General features: G+C 37.6%; 1 protein-coding gene across 5 annotated transcripts in view; it reads left to right on the top strand.

Annotated features, from left to right (window-relative positions):
• The window catches only part of STK11 (serine/threonine kinase 11), a 168,845-nt gene that overhangs the window by 20,788 nt on the left and 122,617 nt on the right, over nt 1–25,440 (top strand). The window lies entirely within an intron of this gene.

The raw sequence follows: 25,440 nt of genomic DNA, 5'->3' as shown, positions 1-25,440 counted from the left end.
TCTGCCACCTTTCCTCCTACTGCTGAATGTGCACTGCTGAATGGAGGTGGAGAAAATGACACATTCTGACTAAGTCCACTACAAATTTGTTATGCAACTTCAACTGGACTATTACTGCTGTGAGATAGTCTTGTTATATATACCTCTCTTGTTAAGTCACTCTCCCACACATTTTTAATTCTCTTGAAATTTCCCATGACTCCCTCTCCTACCACAGTCTCATCTGAGAACCTCAACTTATATTTGAAAAACTGAGGCCATTTACCTTGAGCTCCCCCTTTCCCCCCCTTCCTCACCTCATATTATTGAGATGCTTTTTGCCTCCTTTTCCTCCTTAACCTCTGTCTCACATGAAGAGATCGCCTTACTCTGTGCTAAGTTTAATGATCTCTTAGTTGCCAAATCCAGTGACCTTTTCTCCATTCTCATACTCCTTGACCACTCTGGCCTTTGACACTGTTGATCATCTTCTTCTCCTTGATAATCTCGTCTCTAGATTTTCTGGACACCACTCTTTCCTGGCTGTCCTCCTATTTATCAGATCATTCCTTCTTAGGCTTTTCTGCTAGATCCATGTTTGTAAACTTATGGTACACATGTTGGAGGAGACTACTCCCCTCCCCCCTCCACTGTACCTGAGGATATTTCTTACATGACTCACCCTTCTGTCCACCAGCCCAGTGGGAGTGCTTCCTCTCTCCCCTGTCTGGGGAAAGGGGGTGGCTCACATGCAACATGAGGGTTACAGTTTGGACACTTGGTCTCTAAAAGGTTCATCATCACCATTCAGATCATGTCCTCTTAACCATAGAAGTCCCAGAGAGTTCTTCTGCCCTGGAGCGTTTTCTCCCCCCCCCCCCCCCCCCATTTTACTATTCATTTTACTGTTCACTTGGTGATCTCATCAACTGTATCATGGATTTAATTATCATCTCTGCTGATGATTCTCAAATCTACTTGTCCTGCCTAACCTCTTTGGTGACCTCCAGACTTGCATCTGCAAACTGCTGTTTTCAGATATCACAATATTTTGATACCTAATAGATATTTAAAAAAAAAAACCCCAACAACAACCCTTACATTTTAGAATCAATACTATGTATTGGTTCTAAGGCAGAAGAGAGAAAAGCAGTAAGGGTTAGGCAGTTGGAGTTAAGTGAGTTGCCATGGATCACACAGATAGGAAGTGTCTGAGGCCAGATTTGAACCCAGAGTCCCCTTGTCTTCAGGACTGGCTCCCAATCCACTGAACCACTTAGCTACTTCCTCTAGCAGACATCTTAAACTCTACATGTTAAAAACTGAACTCCTCTCCAGGCCTGGCTCTCTATCCACTAAGCCACCTAGCTGCCCCTCAGACTGTCTTAATTGTTTATATATCACCCACAGCTCCTAGCTCAAAGCCTTCCATAAAATTAGTACCCAACACGTATTTGTTGCGTGATTAACTGAATAGATTTTAAAAAACAAATGAACTCATTTTATTTCTCTCAAAACTACCCCTTCCATCTTAATTTTCCTGTTATTATAGAGAACATTGCCACCTTCCCGGTGTCTCAGGCTTGAAGTGTCATCTTGTTCCTCACTCTCTCTTCCCCACTCCCATCTTTAGTCTTCATGAAAGCCTGTTGGTTTCCCCTTTGCTACATCTTTCTCATATACCTCCTTCTTTCCTCTGATTGTTATAGGGCAGACTTTCATCACCTTATTCCTGGATTATTGAAATAACCTGGTGGGTCTGCCTACCTCAAGTCTGCCTTCACTCCAGTCTGTCCTCCATTCAACCACCAAATTGATTTTCCTATAGCACAGGCCCAACCAACTTACTCTGTAAACTCTAGTGGCTCCTTATCACCTCCAGTATCAAATACAAAATCCTTTAATATTCAAAGCCTTTCATAACCTAGCACCTCCTCCTCACATTTCTAGTTTTCTAATACCTTGTTCCCTATCATGTGCTCTTCAGTACATCTCTCAGCTCTGGGCATTTTCTTGGGCTGTTCCTCATTCCTGGAATGCTCTTCATCTTCATCTCTGCCTACTGCCTTCCCTGACTTGTTTTAAGTCCCAACTAAACTCCCACCTTTTTTTCAGTCATATTTTATTTTCTTCCCAGTCACATGTAAAAACAATTTTTAGCATTTGTTTTCCAAGATTTTGAGTTCCAAATTTTCTTTCTCCTTCCCTCTCTGAGATGGTAAGTGATTTGATATGTTACAAATGTGTAATTGTGCAAAACATTTCCATATTCGTCATGTTGTGAAAGAATACACAAATCACCCAAAAAAAGAACAAAACATGAAGAAAATAAAGTGAAAAACAGAATGCTTTGATCTGCATTTAGACTCCATCAATTCTTTCTCGGCTGGTGGATAGCATAAAATCCCATCTGCTATAAGAAGGCTTTCTTTCTTTTTTTTTTTAAACCCTTACCTTCCATCTTGGAATCAATACTGTGTATTGGCTCCAAGGCAGAAGAGTGGTAAGGGCTAGGCAATGGGGGTCAAGTGACTTGCCCAGGGTCATACAGCTGAGAAGTGTCTGAGGGCAGATTTTAACCTAGGACCTCCCGTCTCTAGGCCTGACTCTCAATACATTGAGCTACCCAGCTGCCCCAAGAAGGCTTTCTTAACCCCTCTTAATTCTAATGCCTTCCTTCTGTTAATGATTTCCTGTTATCCTCTTTAGTTTGTCTGTACTTATTCGTTTTCTTGTTGTCTTCCCCATTAGATTGTGAACTCTTGGAGGATAGAGACTCTTATTTACCTTTCCTTGTATCCCCAAAGCTTAGCAGAATGCCTGACACAGAGTAGGCACCTAATGAACATTTGACAACTGACTGAACCTCAGTTTGTCATCAGTAAAATGGGAATGATGCCTGTACACTACCTATTGGGTTTCATTGGGAACAAACAGTGTTAGGCAGTATATTAATGAGCTGTTACTAGATATTCAAGTAAACATCTTAACTTGATTTATGGGCAGAACCCAGAGAAAATAGATCAATAGACTAGAGTAAAGAGACCTGAGTTCTAAACTTAGATTTTTATTACCACCTAGCTGAGTTAGCTCCTTTTAAGAACTGGGAAAATGTTAGACTCTCAATATTTGGTTGATCTTAGTGTGCTTATTTTTTAAATTAATGGTTTGTTATTTAGTAATAAATAATGCAACTGATTAAACATGATTTCCAACATTTAAATGAATTTCGTGCATAAAATGCCATAGCTTTTAGTTACTTCCCCTCTAAATTTTTTATATTTAACTTTTTAATTTTTTTTTTCAATTACATGTAGAAACATTTTTTGACACTAGTGTTGTGATAAGGATTTTATTTGGTTTACTCTGTCTCATTAGGAGCAGGGGTTTATGTCAGAGAAAGGGTTTTTGACTTTTACAATGTCCCCTTTAAGGAGGAGGAAAAGAGAGAGCTTACTTCTGGCTCTTTAAGGGGAGAAACAAAACTCTGTGAAAAAAGAATTTTGGGCTCCATGTTTCTCTGGCAGTCTGAGAGAACAGGGGTTTGAGCTCTCTTGCTCTGACAGTTGGTGGTGGTTGGAATTAAAAGAAGAGACTTAAAGTGAAGAAGAAAAGACTTACTACATGGAGCTAAGAGTCTAGTTACTGAGGGAGATAGGTCTGACTCGTAAGGCCTATTCCCCACAGGACATTGAGCCAAGAGCTTCGGAATTGTCTGTGTCTCTGTGTGTGTGTCAGGCTGATTTCATAGAAGATTATATATAATACCTTAAGAGTTCATATAAATTTAAGGTACATTGTTTAGCATAGGGTAGTAAGTTAGAAATGAACCTTTAGTCAGTGAGTGTAGTTAAGTTAGGTCTACACTGGTAGACACAAAGAAGCTGCAAACAAAGCAGTTAGTTTTGGGGGGTATCTATTTAGTGATTTTAGTATAAGGTTAAGAGATTCCTGTCCTATTCCTAACTCCTGGTTTCCTACCTCCTATTTCCTCTAAATACTTCTACAAGTAATAAATAAGCATTGTATTAAACTGCTTCCAGCCTTCCATCCACATCCAAACTGTGAATCAGTTTAACTCCTGACAGTTTTAGTTGATTATAACAGCTGATCATTATCAACCAGCTATCAATAATCAAATCCAACAGTTATATAAATTATACTTATAATAGCTTACCAATAATAGTTTGGGTTTCAACATACCAGCTATTATTTACTTATAACATTATCTGACATTTTGAGATTAAGATTCTCTCCTCCTTCACGCTGCCCCTCCCCCCAGTAGATAGTGTTATATAGGTTATACCAGCGCTGTCATACAATACATATTTCCATATTCTTGTGCCATGAAATATCACATATCACACATACAATTAAAAACCCTCTTGAGGGAAATAAAGTGAAAAATGGCATGCTTTGATCTATAATCAGACTCCAACAGTTCCTCCTTTAGCTGTGGATTACATTCTTCATCTTGAGTCCGTTGGGATTATCTTGAAGCCTTGCGTTGCTGATAATAGTTCTTCACAGTTGATCATTGTACAGTATCTTTCTACTATATACAACATTCTTCTGGTTCTACTCATTTTACTTTGTATCAGTTCATATAAAGTCTTTTCAGACTGAACTCATCCTGTTAATGTTTTCTTACAGTACAATAGTATTCCATTACAATCAAATACCAGAACTTGTTTAGTCATTCCCCAGTTGATGGACATGCCCTCAGTTTTTAGTTCTTTGCCACCACAAAAAGAGCTGCTAAAACTGTTTTTGTATAAGTAGATCCTTTTCCCCCTATCTGTGATCTCTTTGAGATACAGATCTAGAGGTGGTATTGTTGGGTCAAAGGGTATGAATAATAGGATATAGTTTCATATTGTTCTATAGAATGGTTGTTTCAATTTTATAATTTGAACCAGCCTTTTATTAGTGTCCCAGTTTTCCTACCTCCCTTCCAACATTTATAATTTCTCTTTTTGGTTATATTAACCAATCTGATAGTGAGGTGGTATTTCAGAATTGTTTTAATAGTGATTTGGAGAATTTTTTCATCTGACTATAGATGGTTTTAATTTCTTTTTTATCTGAGAACTACCTGTTCATATCATTTGACTATATATCAATTGGAGAATGACTTGTATACTCTTATAAATTTGATTCAGTTCTCTATATATTTGAGAAAAGAGGCCTTTGTCAGACATTTACTATAAACATTTTTCCCCCAGGTTTTTATTTATCTTCTAATCTTGATTGTATTGGTTTTGTTTGTGTAAAACCTTTTAAATTTAATGTATTAAAAATTACTCATCTTATATCTCGTAATATCATCTACAGGTTTTCTATAGGTTTATTAATTACTGATCTACATATATTGGGATGTTTAGCATATTTGTTCTTTTACTGATTTATTTCTCTATTTTGTGTTAAAATCTTAAATGTAGAAAATGGCCATCTTTTAAAATTATTATTTTTATTATATAATATAATATTTTGTTTTTATCATATATTATTTTTATTTGTTATTATTATTATTTAAAATTATTTTTTAGCATTGTCCTTTCCTCTGCCTCTCTTTTCATGTTTAAATTCCTTGGAAAGATAGTCTGCAACTGGAACCTTTACTTCCTTTTCTTTTTTCTTTTACTTTACTTCCTTTTCTTCCATTAGTTTCTTAACTCTGCAGCCTCATCGTTTTACCAGAATTATTCTTTCCAAAGTAACCAGTGATCTCTTTAATGTTAAATTTATTTCTCAGTCTTCATCTTTTTTGACCTCTCTTCAGCCTTTAACATTCTCAGTCAACATCTTTGCTTGATACTCTTCTTCCTAGATTTTTGTGATACTGCTCTTTCCTGATTCTTCTCCTACTTGTCTGGCTACTTTTTCTTAAGTTCCTTTGCTAGATTTTCAACCAGCTGATTCTAATTATGTGTGTCTCTGTCCCTCCCTTCCTAAAGCTCTGCCTTGTTCCCTCTTCTTCCTCTTTACTGTTTCATTTGGTGATCTTAGCTCCCATAGATTAAATCTCCTCTCTGTAGATTATTCATATATATATAACCTTTCTCCAGGGCAGCTAGATGGTTCATTGAATAGAGCACTGGACCTGGAGTTAGGAAGACTTTGAGTTCTGTCTGGACTTAGATACTAATTGTATAACCCCCAACAAGTAATTTTTAACTCTATTTGTCTCAGTTTCCTCTTCTATAAAATGAGTTGGAGAAGGAAATGGCAAATCACTGCAGTATCAAAAAACCTCAGATGGAGTCACTGAAGAATTAGACATGACTAAAATGACTAAACAACAACAAAACTATATTTGTTTGCCTAACAGATTATAAACTAGAGGAGAGAGCTAACTATTTATCTTTTTTTATCTTCTAGGTTCATATAGCTAGTATGTGTCTGAGACCAGGTTTGAATTGAGGAAAATAAGTCTTCCTGATTCCAGGCCAAGTACTCTATCCACTTAGCTATCTAGATGCCCATATTTGATAAATGCATAAGAGGAATAGAGTGCTATAGGAATATCGTACTCATAAGTAGAATGAGATGAAATGAAGAGATATTTCTTGGCCAGAGTTCACAGAAAGCTTCATAAAAGTGGTGATTGTGAGCTAGACCTTCTGAAAGATGTCAACAAAGAGAATAAATGAATGGAAGAAAAAGGATTTCTACTTTCTCCTGCCAAACATTGTACTAATTGTTAATTGGGAATTCAGATATAAAAGCAATAATATATGCTGACCTAAGCATCCTACATTCTAGTGGGTGAGACAGTGCACATAGTGTATATTGTGAATGGTAACCAGAGAGGAGGGGCACTTTGGTTGAAAGATACAGAGAAGGGAGCAGCTAGGTGACTCAGTGTATTGAAAGCCAGGCCTAGAGACGGAGATCCTAGGTTCAAATTTGGCTTCAGACACTTCCTAGGTATGTGACTGGGCAAATCACTTAATACCCATTGCCTAGGCCTCACCACTCTTCTGCCTTAGAACCAATACACAGCATTGATTCTAAGAAATAAAAGGTTGAAAAAAGTAAATTTCTGGGATTGGGGAAAGGGGAAATGGATATACTTTATTCAGGAACAATGGCAGAATTGATTTGATCTTGGTTCCATAATTGAGGTCTGGGAGTAAAGAGGAAAGAATGTGTTGCATAGACCCTGAGATATCCAGGAAACTGGGGGTAATGGTTAGAAGAAGTCATAGTGAAACTTGGCTGAGAGGTTTTCCTGAAGTAGTGGTCCAGGAAAAGCAATGAACAATCAGGAGAACAGGGCCCCAGGATAGAAATTCTTTCTAGGGAGTCAGCTGTGGAGGAGATAGCTAGAAAAGGAGAGGGAGAAGGAGAGGCCAGAGTATTGATAGGACATTGAGGGCATTTCCAGCACAGGAAACAGGATGAACAAAGGAACAGAAGTGTAAAGAACAGTATGGGTTGGGGTGAGGAGAATAATTTAGTGTGGAAGGGAGATGTAGTTATGAGATATGGATGGAAAAGGAGGTTGTAGACAAATAGTTGAGTACCTTGAGTGCTCAACTTTGATCATTAAGGTGACAAATCAGCTGGGTATTGGGAAGATGAGTGAGGAATGGTGAGAAATTCAAAGAATGATAATATAATACTATTCCTTTTTCTGCTTCTGAGTATGTTTTTTATTATTAAATTCTGTTTTTGATAGTGATCACTTTTTAATCAACTTCTGATAGTGTCTTACTATAGAAAACAGCTTTTGCAAAGCCATCTAATATAGCTAGTCTGACTCAGCACTTATAACATTGCTTTATTGTAGTTTATAGGAGGTTTTGAAAGAGCATAATTATAGATAACAGTTATTTAAATGCTTTGAAGATTTGAAACTCCTTCCTTATAATAGTCCTGTGAATTCAGTATTGAAAGTAGAAGTACCCTAAGTTTACATATGAGGAAACATGTTTAGAGTAAGCAAGTAATCTAGAACTAGGAATTGGCAGAGTTGTTCTCAAGCCCACTTTATTTACTGTCATGGCTAATCTTTTTCCAGACTGGTTCAAGAAAAAAATATTGTTGCTGTTTCCCTCTCCTCTTTCCTTTCCACACAGAAGAGATTCATTTTTTACACCGACTTATCATTGTATTTTTCTGTGTTGAATGCAATGGATACTTTTCTTTAAACCCTTAAGGCAATATCTGAGGGCACTGGAGAAACAGGTCAACTGTGTATGGAATAGAGCAGGTGTATGGTTTCTTTTTTTTTTTTAAACCCTTACCTTCTGTCTTGGAGTCAATACTGTGTATTGGCTCCAAGGCAGAAGAGTGGTAAGGGCTAGGCTATGGGGGTCAAGTGACTTGCCCAGGGTCACACAGCTGGGAAGTGGCTGAGGCCAGGTTTGAACCTAGGACCTCCCATCTCTAGGCCTGGCTCTCAATCCCCTGAGCTACCCAGCTGCCCCCTATGGTTTCTTTTATAACACATGGCAATAATATTTTTAGTACTTGGAGGGTGGGGAAGGGGGTATAATCAGCAGGAAAGATCATAGTCACAGGGTTTTAGAATTAAAAGGGACCGAAGTTCCTTCTAGCCCCACCTCCAAGGCCAAAAGGATTTAAATGTCTTGTTTAAGCCTTATTGTTGTAGGGCTGGAATTTGAACACAGGTCAGCTTTTTTCATATTCTTCATTCATTCATTTACACCACATGGAGGCTCCCCCTTCAGAGTCTTGAAATGAAAAAATGTGTTGTAAATTCTCAATGTGACTCAGTAGCCTATAGAACCAAATTAGTTGTTTGTTTGTTTTTAATAACCCTTATCTTCCATCTTAGAATTAATGCTGTGTATTGGTTCCAAGGCTCAAGAGTGGTAAAGGTTAGGCAATGCTCCCATTAAGTGACTTGCCCAAGATCACACAGCTAGGAAGTATCTGAGGTCAGATTTGAATAATTAGGACCTCCCATCTCTAGACCTGGCTCTCAATCTACTAAGCCACTCAGTTGCCACCCCCCACCCCCCCACTACCCCCATTAGTTTTTTTGCCTAAAGATTGACTAAGGTGGGACTGGCAAGCTTTTGTAGTTTCTTAAAGAGCAAAAAGATTTGCCTTAAACATTGACAGAAATTAACCTCTGATATTCCTCTTAGGCTAGACTCAAATTCTGTCTGCAAAGTACTTGAAAGGTGATTGGAGAGTTTGATCATGTCTGTATTTCTGTATTTAATTTTGGACATCACATTTTGTGAAGGATTTGACAAATTGGATTGTGTCAAACTATGGATAACCAGGGTGATATGCCTAGAGAATATGGTTGAAGGGATTGGAGATGTTTAGTCTAGAGAGGAAAAGACTTAGTAGTGGAATAATCATAGTCTTCAAGTATTTGTAAACGGTGATATAGAAAGGGAATTGGACTTATTTTGATTGACCCTGGAGGGAAGAACTAAGAACAATAACAGTTATAGAGAGGCAGATTTAAGTATCTATCAATATAGATCAATATAGAAAAAAGCTTCCTAGAAATTAGAATTGTACAGAAATGAAATGCACTGCCTTGAGAGGGAATAGCTTTCTTATTACCTCTGGATGACTGCTTGTTTAGGATATTTTGTAGTGCTCTGTTGGTGAACCAAGGCACATGCATCCTTTTCCCCTCTCCACCTATGCCTGACAATTTCTCACATGACCCACCCCTCTGTCCAGCAGCCTTATAGGAGTGCTTCCTTCCTTCCCTATATGAGGTAAAGTAGGGGGCTTACATGTGGTGTGAGGGTCACAGTTTGGGCCTTAGTCTCTAAAAGGTTTGCTATCACTGGTATAAGGGATTCCTGTTTAGTCATGTATATGATCCCTTCTAACTTGGAGATGCTCTGAGTTGCTTTACCAGCCATTCTCAGACTCTTTGTATAGTCCTATATGTTTCAATATATTGCTTTAGTTTGGTGGTTTGTGAGATTGCATGTGAGTAAAAACAGTTCCACATCAAATCCCCTTAGATGTAAGTAACAAAAATCACTGATGTTGATATTAGTGAGACCAACGTCACAACACTTTTTCATAGCTCTTACAATACCTCCCTCAGTAGTTCAGGGTACTGCATACAATGGGTTCCATATTTGTTTTGATAAATAGCCATTTTTATTTTAGTTACTTTGTTGCTCAAAAGCCTTTATTGGTTGCCCATTGCCTAGAGAACAAAATGTCAGATGCTTTGCTTGATGATGATGTTCAAAGTCCCATCCAGAGCCAACATTTTTTTTCTGCCTGATGAACTCTTTACTACTAGTTAACTCCCCCTCACCCAATACCTGATGCTTCCCTTTATCTGCCCCATTGCTCACTCTTTTCCCTATACCTAGAATGTAATTCTTTGGAATAACGTTAAAGTAGAGGCTGAATGGCCATAATTGTTGCACATTTGGGGGGAGGGAAGAGTGGCATTCATATTTGGAGTAGGGATTTAGACTGGTTATCAGTCAACCAGCATTTTTTAAATGCTTATTACTGTGTTTTAGACACTGTGCTAAGTGCTGGAGATACAAAGATAAAAGTATAGTCCCATTAGGAAGTCTGGGCTAATGTCCTAGTTGGCATTAATCTCTCTCATATATGGTGTTTTGGACTTTTATTACTTATACATTTGTTATAGCCTAATTTAACTATTTATCTGTGGATAATACCAATTTAAGCTATTTTTTGAGATAGTTATATAATTTTATAATTAAGGCTTACTTCTGCTGGGTACAATGATAAGGTTCTAATTTAAGCAAAAAAGACAGTCCCTACCCTCCAAGAGTTTAACATTCTAAAGCAAGAACATAGCATACAAAATGGAACTGAAGGGGGTATATACTTGTCTGGGGGTGATGGTGGGGAGGGAGAAGTGTCAGGGCTGTTGACAGAGAGAAGTGGAGAAATTCACAGAGAAATGGGGAGCAAAGTGAGCCTGGCCAAGACACCTCATGAGCCAGTACCCTCCAAATGCCCAATCCTGGGCCCTCTCAGGTGAAACAAAATCTTTTTTGATTTACCTAACTAAATCAAGTTCAACTGGGTTAATACCAGAGCAAAGTACTTTGGTGTATGTGGTCTTTGGATCTGGAACGTGGCAAATGAAGAAAGTACAAGGCAGTAAATGACTTACTTGCATCTTGCAGGAACTTCAGAGAAAAGTTGTGCCAAAAATTTGAAGAGTCAAATTGTTGGCTGACTAGATGGAATATGAAAAATTGGTTTTTTAAAAAATGAACTATTAGAATTGGTGCCCATTAACATTTTAGAGGGATTCTTATCTCTGTTGATAAAAAATATATATATATCTACATGTATAAAATCAGGAATCTATTATAGAAAGAAGTAGAGTTATTGGAACTCTCTGAGCCTTCTATTCCTGATCTTTCAAATAGGAATTCTATTATATGTCCTGCACACCTCACAAGAAGTGGGATATGGATCTACTGACCTGGAAATATCTTTTTAACCTTGGACAAAGCACTTTCTTTCTCAGCTTTAGTTTTCTCATTTGTGAAATAAGAGACTCTTCTAGCTCTGATGTTCTATGATTCAGATGCATGAAAGAACCCTAAATTTCTATGCAACTTTGTAGGAACCAGAGGAAAACAGTGTTCAGTAGGTGTGTTCATGGCTGAAGATTGAATAAAAAATGTCTTAAGTGGTGGTATATTTGAGCTAGCTAGCTTGAAGATGTTAGAGTTGAGAGCTAACAATTTTTCCTTTTCTTTGGAAAAATTTAATTAATTAATTAATTTAGAATATTTTTCCATGGTTACAAGATTCATGTTCTTTCCCTCCCTTCCCTCCACCCCCCTCCTATAGCCAACAGAGATAACAATTTTTCAGTCAGCATGGGCAAATGGAAGGCTGGAGTGCAGTGAGAATCTTTGTTTTTATAACTATGAGCACAAGTGCATTCATTTCTTGTAAAACACCAGAGTTTATTGTCCCAGAAACAAAAATAACACATAGGCTGAAATACTATCCTGGCAGTTCTGCAAGTTGGTAGGGTTTTGAACAGTTTTCTTATAAATGAGTCAACAGATCTTAAGCAATACAGAGGGATGGAGCAACAGTTTTATTAACTTATAAAACACGTTATGTGGAAATTGGATGTTCATTGGGAATTGGGAACTAAAATAATCCTTTTTTGTAGAATGGATTGCCCTTCTGGTATCTCCTTAGAGCAGGAAAAAAAGACATGTTACAACTTTGATCTTAACCCATCCTTGTTATTACCCTCTGAACAGAATTATAGATGAAAACAAGAGTCATCTAGTCCAGTTCCTTCAGTACTTCTAGGTGGTGTAGCCTCGTAGTAAAAAGTATTGGAATTAAGAATTTAGAGTACATGGGTTTGAATCTTGGGTCTGCACTTGATACTTCTTTGACTTTGGGCAGGCCATGTAATTTTTCTAGGCTCCACATATTAAAAAGCTAGTGATTTGGTCCAAATGGTCTCTGTGGTTCCTCTCCAATCCAAATCTTATTAATGCACTTGGAGGAATTAAAAACTCAGGGCTAGTGACTTGACCAAGGTCACATAGGAAATTAGGGTTATAATGCAGAACTAGGAACACCCCCCACCCCCCCAGGTTACTTGAATATTCTTTAAGGCTGCTTAGAGAGGAGACTTTAGTGTAATATTTCAAGTTACATATAGTTTAGCTTGAATATATTTGCGTTTGGGAATAATTTATAGGTATATTGAAATATATTACTTTCTAGGGATTAAGGAAAATCTCATGGTTTCCCTTCTGTGGGATTTTCCACTCAACCTGATTATTTTCTTGACCTTACCTTACTCTTATCTGATGAAGAAGTACAAAAGTGTGGGTAAACTGGCTTCGGTTTCATTTTTAACAGTGATAATTCATAATTCTGTTCCATAATTGTTTACTCTGTGTGGTAGTACATGAGACAGGTAAAGAAAGAGTCCTTATTCTTAAAGGTGATATAATCTAGTTAGTGAAGAGATAGGATATACCTGCAAATAACTGCAATATAAATCAGAACGTGAATGCAGGGGATAAAGAGAAACAAGATATTTTGAAAGATCTGAGAAAGCAGCAAGCCTGTGATTTGGACTAGATCACCTTTAAGATCCTTTTTCTGTGACTTTGATTAGTATCTTATCAGGTGCTATATTTTGTGGTATGTAAAAAGTGTTTTTGAATGAAAAAGGACACTAGAATATAGCTGAACCTAGTTATTTTACCACAGGGAAAACTGATATACAGATAGGGGAAGCAACTTGCTAATCATCCTGCATTTATTTCACGTTAGAGTAGTCCTATTTCATTGATTACCTTGCCTGTTTGTAAGAAAACTTCTTTGAGAAGGTTGGATTCTTAAAAATAAGTAGGACTTAAATATTTGATACCAAAAGCTTTTTGTGGTTTTGACCTTATGGTAGTGTTACGCTCTTTCAAAGATTACGCTTCTTGTTGCTTTCCTAAACAAAGAAGTGACCTGATTTTACAAGGTCATATTAAACCAGGGATTTGAAAATGGTTGACTTGGAATAAAATATTTTCTTACCATCATTGTGATTTTCTTTAGTGTTATCTATTATATATAATTATACTTCAGGACTGTATCCTCTTTGTGATTTATCTGAAGCTCTACTAATAGGTTGCCAAATGCATTGGGGAATAATGCTGCCATTGTGTCAGTTGTAATTTGTGACTCTCATCCTCTAAGGTGTCTCTAGTTTTGAGCCGTAAGGAGTATCCATTCAGAAAATAGGGCAGGCCCACTCTTTTTTTTTTTTTTAAACCCTTACCTTCTATCTTGGAGTCAATACTGTGTATTGGCTCCAAGGCAGAAGAGTGGTAAGGGCTAGGCCATGGGGGTCAAGTGACTTGCCCAGGGTCACACAGTTGGGAAGTGTCTGAAGCCAAATTTGAACCCAGGACCTCCCTTCTCTAGGCCTGGTTCTCAATCCACTGAGCTACCCAGCTGCCCTTGGGCAGGCCCACTCTTGAAGGTGTGCAAATCACAGAACCTGAAAGGAGAAACTATTGTTGTGTGACTTGAGCAGGTGCTTCATGTACTTAAACCTATTCCTAGAGAATCACAAAATTAGCATTCTTTGGAAGAGACTATGCTACATGAACTGAATCATGTACACAGATATTTGATAAAAGTTAAAAGTATCTAGAATTATGAACACAAAGCTGAAAGGTCCATAGGGACTATCTAACCTTTTTAGTGTCCTGGACCCATGTGCAGGCAGTCTAGGGAAACTTTTTCAGAATCATAATTGTAACGGATAAAACAAAATATATAGGATTATAAAGGGAACTAATTATATTGAAATACAGTTATCAAAATATTTTTAAAAATAAGTTCACAGACTCAATTTAAGAATCTCTGGCTTTATCCATCTTCCTCATATTTTAAACTAAGGAAAAAAGTCCCAGAGGGGAAAAATGTCTTGTTTAAGTCTCTATGGTAAATTAGTCACATATTTGGGAGTAGGACCCAGAATCCTTGACTTGATAGCCAGTATTCTTTCTCCTCTACTTGTGGAAACCATTTGTTTTTCCTCTTGAACCTTCCAGTTGTGTTTGGAAGAAAAAGTCAATTTTAAAGCAGTTCAGAGTTGGAAGAGACAAAGACAACCTGTACCTGAAGAAGAATCCCTCTAGTGAGGGGAGAACCCACTCTTTCACAAGATGGTGCTTTCCAGTTTTGAATTGTTATCTTTATTTGACTGTGCCTTTATATCAGACCTCTTTTGCAACTTGCCAAGTCTCTACATTGGAAAATCTGGTTGTGAGCCTGCCAATCAGGTCAAAGGAGAGTTCAGTAACCCAGTTTAATCTAAAAATAGCCCTATCTTTGACAAAATGAAAAGATTTGAGATTTTGCAAGATGATAGCTAGAAAAAATGAGATTTCAGTGAACAGGCCACTGTGGATCTTGGGGCATGGCAGTGCCATGGTCAAGTTAGCATGATATTCCCTTATGTTGGTACTTTGCTGATACATAGTGGTCCTATGGACACACTGTACATTCATATACTTTAAATATATAAGTTAACATGTGAATATAAGTTGCTTTTACTTAGCTGGGTTGTCATAATCTTGCATATTGGTTCCAAGGCAGAAGAGTGGTAATGACTAGGTAATGAGGATTAAGTGAGTTCTCTAGGATCACACAGCTAGGAAGTGTCCAAAATCTGATTTGAACCAAGGTCTTCTTGTCTCCAGGCCTGGAATTCAATCCGCTAAGCCACCTAACTGCTCCCTCCACTTCATGATTTTCAATGATTTTTATCCTTATTATAACTATTTGTGATATATAAAGTCAGAAGCATAATTCTTCTAATATGAATGAGAGCCAGTGATCCAGAAAAAGATGTGAGAAATAGATTCTTTTCAGTTCTGTTTTTAAAAATTATCAAGCATTTATTGTATGCATGGCACTGGGGATAAAAAGGTAAAAAATAAAACCTTACCTTTCCTCAAGGATCTTCTAATGTAACTGGTGAGACTTATCCAAGTAAGTGTGCTATAAGGTAGAATGAAGTGCTATGAAAACTTAAGGAGGGAGAGAACTTTCATTGGGAGGTGAGGGGCAAGTGTGGAGTAGGGAAGAGAGGAATAATTTTTCAGGGAGAAGGTGGAATCCAAATTGAACTTTGGAGGAAGGAAATTTACTAAAGTAGATTTCCTTCTTCACTAGAAAAGCAAGTGGCAAACCATGCTATAGTATCTTTGCTAAGAAAACCCCATAGACAGTATGGTCAAAAAGAGTTGGAGGTGACTGAACGACAATGTTTATTATAAGCACAGAGAAGATGAATGGGACAAGGAGACAGGACTAGGACAAGGAATGAATATTTATCAGGCATTTACTGTATCCTAAGAACTGTGATAACCACTGAAGATACAGATAGAAAAAAGGCAAGACAGCTGTCCTTAAGGAATTCTTATAACATTTGAAAGAGATGACATATAAAAGAAAATTCAGTTGCTGAATGGATGGAAAAGCCTAACAATCCCAAGGATGCAGTGTTCAGGGCTGATGGCAAGGAATCCTCATTAGTTCAGATGATAGTCTGAGGTCTTCAAGACAGACAGATAATAGTAAGGAATGGAGGTTTTCTGTCTAACTCAACAGAATGCACTTAGTGATTCCTTTCTCTTCTGAGCCATGTGAGTGAATAGGTTCTTATTCCTTATTCCTTATTCCAAGGGTATATCCTTGAAAGGGAGTTGAGAGAAGAGAGGATTCCCTCCATGGGTTCTAGAGTGATAAGGTGCCTCCAATCTAAGTTGCATTCTGGGGTGGCTAAAACTGTTATAGAAGGGGAGAAAAGAATAATGAGACAAAGTAATCTACTTTGCTAGAATAAATAAATGGAAAATTAAACATATAAATATAAATAGGTAGGTCAGGGCCATATTGTTGAGATCTTTGAGTTTAAATTTAAGCAACTGAACACTTTTGAATAGATGAGCTGTAAAATATATTGACAGAGGAAGTGGGTAGTCATCTAGACTTAGTGACTTTTTGTGCCAGGTACTGTGCTAAGCTTTGGGAATATAAAAAAAGACAAAAAAAATCCCTGCTAGGATCTCACAGGGGAGAGCAAATATATATGTGTGTGTGTGTGTGTGTAAACAAATATATGCAAACTGTATACAGGATAAATAGGAAATAAAAGAGGGAAGACATTAGAATTAATAGGGCCTGAGAAAGACTTCTGTAAAAGATGGAATTTTATTTGAAACAGAGGAAGCCAGGGAAGTCATTAGGTAGAGTAGGCATGGGGAATAGCCAAAGAGATGGAGTGTCTTGTTTATGGAACAACCGAGAGACCAGTGCCACTGAATATAGACAGGATGAATTAAGGGTAGTTTTGGAAGGCACTAATGAGGATTGGCTTCTTGCAGAAGATGAACTTTTAGCTGAAACTTGAAGGAAACCAGGGAAGCCAGGAGGCAGAGATGAGGAGGAAGAGAGTGAAAATGTACTAAATAGGGAGTATTTTGTTTTAGGAACAGCAAGTTACTGAATCAGTGTTACTGGATTGAAGAGTATGTGGAGGAGAGTGAGATCTCAGAAGATAAGATAGGTAGGAAGGGACCATGTTATGAAGGACTTTGAAAGCTAAGCAAAATTTTATTGATCTGGGAGGAGATGGAGAGCTGCTAGAGTTTATTGGATAGCAGAGGTGATGTGTAAGACCTGCACTTCTAGGAAGATTAGTTTGACAGTGGAGTGGAAGATGAACTGGACTGGGGAGAGACTTGCAGCAAGAAGACATCTCAGGAGATGGAAAACTGACTGAAATGAAAAGGGACCATCTCTAAGAGAAGCTTTGAAGGTAGAATCAATCAACAGGATTGACAATTGCATGGTGGTGAAAGGGAAAAAGAATGCGGAGCTGAGGGTGATATCTGGGTGACTGGGAAGATGATGTCATCTTTGGTAATAGGGAAATTAGGAAGAAGGGAAGAGTTTGCCAAAGACTTGGTACGGAAATGTGAGATAGGGGATAGGGAAGAGTTGAAGATGATTCCAAGGTTACTAGTCTAGTTAGCTGGGAAGATGATGGTACCAACATAGCTTTAGAGAAAGCAGGTTAGATTTAGGGGGAGGAAATGGCAAATCATGGAAACATAGACTTTTACAGCTGGAAGGAACCTTGGATCTAATCTCACTTACTAATTTTACTTGTAAGCTTTAGTTTTTCCATTTGTGAAATAAATAAATTAGGAAAATCTCAAAGAGGGCTTCCTACACCAAAGTTCTTTGTATGACCTGCCTTTTGTCACAAAGCAGTCAGCCAAACAGGAAGAACTCTTGCTGATCCGCAACCTTTCATGCCAGTGAGAATTCAAATACCACTAGTCCTTTCTTTCAGTTTCCCCCTTGTCACTTACCAACTGACCATCCAGACTGCCTCTTAGGTTCAATCAGTCAGAAACAGGTATTACGTGTTTATTCTGTGTCTGGCACTGTGTTAAACACTAGCATTATAAAGAAGGATAAAAATTAGTCCTTGCTCTCAAGGAGCTCATTCTAATGGTGGAAACAACATGCAAACAACTATGTACATACCAGTAACAGCCTGGAGAAATTGGAGATTACCAATAGAGAAATCACTAGCATTAATTTAGATCAGGAAGAGCTACTTTGTAGAAGAGAGAACTTGCAAGATGCCAGGGAAGCCAAGAAGAGAAAGTGAGAACGCATGAGAGATGTTTCAGGTATATGGGTGGCCAGTGAAAATAAACATAGTGGGGAGACAGTAGAGTCTTGTTTGATCATCAACCCCCTAGGGGGCCCATGTCACTGCATTGCCATGCCACTGGATTGCTGACTAAATGAAAGTGAGGTACAAGAAGACTGGAGAGGTTTGTTATGTGTATGTGAGTAGTTAGAGCTTCTCCCCCCACCCCCACCCCCAGGCTCATGCCCAGGCCTCTGATCCTCCTTAATATTAGTGTCTGATCTCTGTTTGGGTATAGTTGTTTGTTTTCTTTCATTAGATTGGGATCTCCTCTAAAGAAGAAGCAGTTTTTTCATTTCTTTATATTCTCAAGACTCAGTGTAGTACCTAGAAGACTTATTGATGGTTAGGGCATATCTCCCCCTGCTATTGGGAAAGGTGTGACAATTTCCTGCCCTGCAGCTAGCAAATCCTTTCTCCAAATTCTTGTGATTCAGACTTGAGGCTGCTGTGGGTAGGTGGGACTCTTTTTCTTTGATATCTGTCACCCTTCCCTCATGCTTACTTCCTTCAACTCTTACTCCTCTTATACTTATACTCTTTGGAACTCCCATTTTACTGTTAACAAATAGCTCTTTATGTTAGACCTTTTCTTCTTCCATTCCTTTCATCATGTTGCAGTCATGGAAATCTGATTTGGTCTAGAAGACATGATATATATCCCTGGGGAAGTCTCCCCCTTTAGTAATAGTCATACTTCTCTCATACCCCCTGATACAACAGACCAAAAGGAAGATTAGAAACACTGTTCTTCACTGCTATTTCTGTTAGTTCAGATTTTGGAACTTCAATGACCTTACAAATCAAGGGAAAGCAATGTGATCTTTGATAGATCACCTAGATACTAACTCTGTGACCTTGGTTAAGTCACTTTACCTGTTTGCCTTAGTTTCCTCATCTCTAAAATGACTTGGAGGGTAGCTCAGTGGCTTAATGCCAAGAAAATCTCCCTAACAGAGTTCCTGAAGAGTTGGACATGACTGAAAATAATAGTCATCAGAAGACCTCTTTACCTGGATGCTCCATGGGCATCTTAAAATAATTGTGTCCTAGATGGAGCTCATTAGCTTTTTCCCAAACCCACCCTTCATCAAATTTCTTCCTACTACCCTGGTTCACAATTTTAGACCCTTTACTTTACCTTACTACATTTCCAGAATCCAGGTAGTTGCCTAGCCTTGGTTGTGCTTTTCTTTTTTGCATCATTTCTTCAATTCATCCTTGCCACACAGTCACTACTTTAGGTTGGGATGGTTTCATCTCAACAGGACTATTTCACTGATTGGTCTCTCTAGTCTAGTCTTCCTCTGTTCTTCTTCTTCTTTTTTTTTTAATCCTTACCTTCCATCTTAGAAACAATACTGTGTATTGGATTCAGGCAGAAGAGTGATAAGGGCTAGCCAATGGGGGTCAAGTGACTTGCCCAGAGTCACCCAGCTGGGAAGTGTCTGAGGCCAGATTTGAACCTAGGACCTCCCATCTCTAGGCCTGGCTCTCAATCCACTGAGCCACCCAGCTGCCCCCTACCCGCCCACCCTCACACCCCATTCTTCACAGAACTTTGAAATTAATGTTTCTGAAGCACAGATCTAACCATGTCATTACCCTGCCCAAGAAACTCCAATGGTTTTCTGTTGCTACTGGTATAAAATACAACTCCTCCGACATTTAGAGTCTTTTACAATCTGACTCCAAATTAGCTTTTTTTAAAAAATTATGTGAATTTTTTTCAATCAGCAAAAATCCATCTTCCCCTCTTCCCACAATCTTTTTACAAATATATATAGTTGAGCAAAACACATTTTCCTATTGGCCATGTCCCAAAAAAGTATTTGTCTCGTGCATTCTGTGTCCTTTACCTCTTAATCAAGAATTTGGGTAGCATGCTTCATCATTAATTCTGAATTGTGGTTGGTCATTACAATGATCCTAATTCTTTGAAAGTTGTCTTTACCATATTGTTGTAACTCTATTCATGGTTTTCCTGGTTTTGTTTACTTCATAATCCATTAATTTTTATAAGTCTTCCCCAGATTTCTCTGAAATCATCCCCTTCATCATTTCTTGCAGTCTCATAGTAGTCTATTACATTGATAATATGCCATTTCTTGTTAATCTATTCCCCAGTTTTCCGCAGATTCTTTGCTACCTCAACCTCCCCCCCCCCAACTATAAACATTTCTATATTCTTGGGGGGTGGGTGGGTGTTTTTTTTTTTGCTTAGAACTAATCCCTGTCTTAATTCTTCCAATTCCTCTTTCCCCATTTCTCTGTGCATGTGCATGTCTTCTTTCCTTCTTTGACCAGCCCAAATGAGTGAGGTTTAAGTGTTAGCTGCTTCTATCATCCTCTCCACCTTATTTGTATAGATGCCTACTTGCCACCCTGATTGTGTGAAATGATTTTCTTTAATGTTTCTCTCCATCTTCCATTAATGTATTTCTCTTCCTCCCCCTTTCTGTTCTTTTAGGCCTTGTTTAGTTAGACATTCTCTTTGACTCTTGATAATATAGGGTTCAGAGGAGGCACATATCATCCATCACCCCATATTTGAATGTAAGCAGTTTTTCCTTGTTTAGTCCCTTATTGTTCATTTAAAAAAAAAAAAACTTTTTATGTTTCTTTTTTGTTTGAATTTCTATGCAGTTATGTATGAGTTTTATAGAAACTTATCTGAGTTTCTGTGCAACTCTGGTTTTTTTTTATCAGGAATGCTTGGAATTTCTCTGTTTTATAAAGGTTCTTTTTCCCCTCTAGGATTATATTCCGTTTTGCTAGTCTGAATTGTTCTTGACTGCAAACTTGTAAACTATCTTTTGCTTTTTGGAATATTGTATTCCAAGTTCTCTTCTCCTCTGTAGTGGTAGCTGCTAAATCATGTGTGTTTCTAATTTTGGCTCCTTCATACTTAAGTTTTTTCTTTTTGACACTTGAAATATTTTTTCATTTGAACTGGAAATACTGGATTTTGTGATATTGCTTGGAGTTTTCATTTTGGAGTTTTCTTTTAGGAAGTGACCAGTGGATTATTTTTATTTTCATCTTATCCTCTGATTCTAAGAGATATAGGCAGTTTTCTTTAAAGTTTTCTTGAAATAGGTTATCTAGGCCCCTTATTTCATAATGGCTTTCATGTAGCCCTGTGATTCTTAAATTTTTTCTCCTGTTTTCTCGGTCAATTCTTTTTTTGTTATGAGATTACTTATGTCTCTCCAATTTTTAGTCTTTGGATTTTACTTTAATATTTCTTGTTGTCTCATGGAATAATTAGCTTGAATTTTGCCCTCCAAAGTTTTTAGGGAGTTTTTTTTTCCTTTGGGTAAAGTTTTGTACCTCTTGTACTAAGCTATTAGTTCCCTTTCTGATTCTTCCATAACTTTTATTTCCATTTTTTTCCTCAAGTACGTTCTCATTTATAAAAACATTAAAAAAAAAACTCTTGCTTTAATCTCTTCCAGAAATTCTATTTGAATTTGTGTCCTACCTATGTTTTTCTTTGAGGCTCTGCTTATAGAGGTTTCTTAATCATTCTCTTCTTCTAGTTTTGTGTCTGGAGTGTCCCCAACCTCATAATTGTTTGCTTCAGAACTCTCTCCTTTATCATTATACAGTGGTACCTTGATACACAAGCACCTTAAGTCTTGACCAATTTGAGACAGGAGCAGCCACAATAGGGATTTTTTGCTTTAAGTCTGAGTGGATATTTGAATCTTCTGCCACCCTTCACTAGATAGCCTGTCGAACATTTGGTTTCACAAGTTACATAAGGCTGTCCCATTTAGTTCAGTATTTATCTGGCCATGAGAACACCTGTATTGAATTGCTTTTTTTTATTTTTGTCTTTATTATCAATTTTGGGGGCACATTTCTTAACTTTTAACCATGAGTCCTGACAACAGAAGAATTGAAGGAGTTACAATAGTAGCAGCATACAGACTTTTTGCAGGAAATTAGTGGAGAGGAGCCTGAGGTACTTGAGGTAATCAATACAAGTGAGATTAAGGAAATGTTGAGGATTTGGGGGGGAAATTAAATAGTTTATTGGAAAGAGACACCCAGAAAAAGTTGCATCATGTTTGTGGAACAACATTTGTTTCACATGTTATTGAAATGTTCTGAAAGGGAGGAAGAAACAAACTTCTATGGAAATGTTTTTATTGAAACAGCCTTTAGGTGAAATTGTGGAAAGTGTAGCAAAACAACCAAAATTCAATGAAGAAAATAATGATAAGTAAAGTAAAAAAAAATAGCAATAAAATTTAGCAATAAAGTCACATATCATAAGTAATGTGTAAGGTCAGTTTTGTATTTAAATGTGGCGTTAAGTATGTAGAGAGTAAGTTATGTTAAGCAATCGTGCATAAAATGAAAACCTTCTCCGCCAGCATCTTTTCCTGACTTTGAAGGTAAATAACATTTCATAAGCAAGTTTATTTCTTTACATTCTTTCTTATTATCTATAAATATACTTATTTGTTATTTTCAATTTTATAAGCATATAAAACAGAAAATTAGTGTGATTTGGGGGGGCAGAATGGATTAGTTACATTTCTATTAATTTAAATGGATTAATTTGATTTGATACACAAGCAAATTGAGTTATAAGCTTGGCCATGGAACTAATTAAAACTTGTGTATCAAGATATCACTATACTTAAGAGAACTTTTCTGTCCAGGATTTTCCACTCCTGCTGCTGCAGGTCTCTTTCTCAGCTTCTGTGACCTGGAACTACTAGATAGTGGGTGCTAAAGCTGCCATTTGGCAACCATTCCTGTCATAATGTCACTGATGTGTCTAGAGGTATCCTGATTTGAGCATGGTACCTCTTCTTACCCTGGTACATAGCCTTTCTCTGGCCACTAGACCATTCCCTCCTTAATTTTGACCCAGGATACACAGACTTCCTTCTCTTAACCTGATGACTCATCATGACTTTATCTTGGATTTCTCCATCAGTTTATAGTCTGGGTTTGAGGTCAAGAAAACTAAGCATGAATCCTGGTGCCTCAAATGGATAAGCTTTGTGATTTGGGCCAAAAGTGTCACCTCTCAAGAGCTTCAGTGATCCTGCAGCCAGCACTTTTGCTCCTTAAACCACTTTATAAACCTGAGCTGGTATCATTAGATATCATCAAATCCAGCCCTTTTCTTATAAAATATAGGTGAGACAAAGCTGATGCCCAAAGAAATGAAGTCATTGGCCTAGGGATAGACATCTCTTAAATGCTCAATTCTCTCAGGAGACAGGGAAATGTATTTGATAGGGAGTTCTTAGTGTATATCTGCTTGATGGAGCAGTCAGGACTGTGATGTGTGCCACTTGGCTGTAAAATACCAGGCATAGCTCCAGCATTCTATAAATAATCACAGTGCCTTACTGGGAATCCAAGACATGAGTGTATATTTAACCCACAAAGTGTTAAAATGGAGAATTTTCTTTTTGCAAGAGTTAGCCCTAAAATACCTTATCTGGGAGTAAGGCAATGTGGGGAGGAGGCCCTAGGAGAGGAGATCGTGGCACTGTTTAGGGAACTAGTTTGGTTTTAGGTTAAAAACAAAAACAAAAACATAGGACTAGTTCTAGTCCCAGTTTTGTAACTGTAAATAAGTCATTTCCTCTTTCTTTGGGCTTCAATTTCCTTCTTTCTAGTGAGAAAGTTTCGCCTAGGATGTGTGTACTGCCCCTTACAAGCTCTGACATTCTATGATTGTTTTTTAAAAGCCCTCTAATTTTTGAGGTAATGTGTATGACACATGTGCAATGTTAGCACATAATTTAACAGAAAGTTCCTGATGTAATCCTGAGTAGACAGCCCTTTGGGGTGGAGATGTACATGATTGCTATAGTGGTGATGTGTCTATCAGCTGTAGGCAGGCTCTATAAACACTGTGCTTAACTTCTCTCCTTTTATGGAGATGGTTTAGTTCAATGTGTTGTTCTTGTTTAGAAGCTTCATACTATGGTTTCATTGAGTGTAATTTTCTGTTATAATAACCCACCTTTTCTGATTTTTTTTTGTCAGTCTTCCACTACCTTCCATGTAGTACTCATAGAATAAATTTGTTTGCGCCTGGTTTTTAGTCATTTAACAAACATTAAGTTTATGAGTTCCTGTTCTGGGCACTGGGGGAGGTAAAAAAACTAAGACATGAGTTTGAAGCTCCTAGTCTAGCCAGAAAGAAAAAATATACAAAAATAATTATAATATAAAATATGATTAATATTTTAGAGGGATAATAACTTTCTTTCTGAGAGGATTAGAGAGACTTTGTGGAATAGATGACTGAAAGCTGAGTTGATATCTTTTGGAGCTGGGAGTTGTGATTCTTGTAGATCCTTCCTCAACCAGTAGAGATCATAACCTGTCCTTGCCTTCTTATCCCATATATTTCATGTCTCTGTCTTTAAAGCCATGTTAGGTTCTACCTACCATGCTGCAGGCCTTCCTTTGGTTCTTTTACTATTTCATGAATATTGGTACAGCACTTGGCTTGTCTTTGTTCTTCATCTTGCTGTATCAACAACCTGCCTCCTTTTATGGTCCTTTTTTTTATGACCTTTTTTATGGAATTTCTCATGTAGACACTGTCATTGATGGTACACAGTATCTTTCTTACATCTGCCATGTAATTCCATTGCCCTTTTGGTCACCTGCAGTTGGGATTCTTCTGAAATGATAAGGTTTGACTGATTACTCTCCAGGCTATAGCAGGCTGATACCCTTCTCCTGATCTATCCTGGTGATTTAGTCAAAAATCCTCTCCCAAGTGGATTAAGAGCCAGGCCTGGAGACAGGAGGTCCTTGGTTCAAATCTCAGACACTTTCTAGCTTGTGTGACCTTGGGTAAGTCACTTAACCCCCATTGCCTAGCCCTTATACTCACTCTTCTGTCTTGGAATCAATACATAGTATTGATTCTAAGATGGAAGGTAAGGGTTTAAAAAAAAATCCTCTTCCAGCTTTCCTTTTAGTCTTAACTCCAGTGTATCTCCTTTAATCATTCTCCTTTATAGTCTGTATCCTTCATTGCCCTTTGATTCCATTGAACTCTCTGGAACTCTCATGCTATTATTAAGATGCCCTTTTCTCTTAGATCATTTCAGTCTTTGCATCTTTTTTAATTTTAAAAATCATCCTAATTACTTCTTCAAAAGGAATTTTTATAAATATTACTCAATAGTTTTAAACATTGATTTCTTCCTGGTTACACAGTATGATTA

The sequence above is a fragment of the Monodelphis domestica genome, chromosome 3 (genome assembly GCF_027887165.1).
Source record: "Monodelphis domestica isolate mMonDom1 chromosome 3, mMonDom1.pri, whole genome shotgun sequence".
Classification (NCBI taxonomy): Eukaryota; Metazoa; Chordata; class Mammalia; order Didelphimorphia; family Didelphidae; genus Monodelphis; species Monodelphis domestica.
This window is presented reverse-complemented; position numbering and strand designations above follow the sequence as displayed.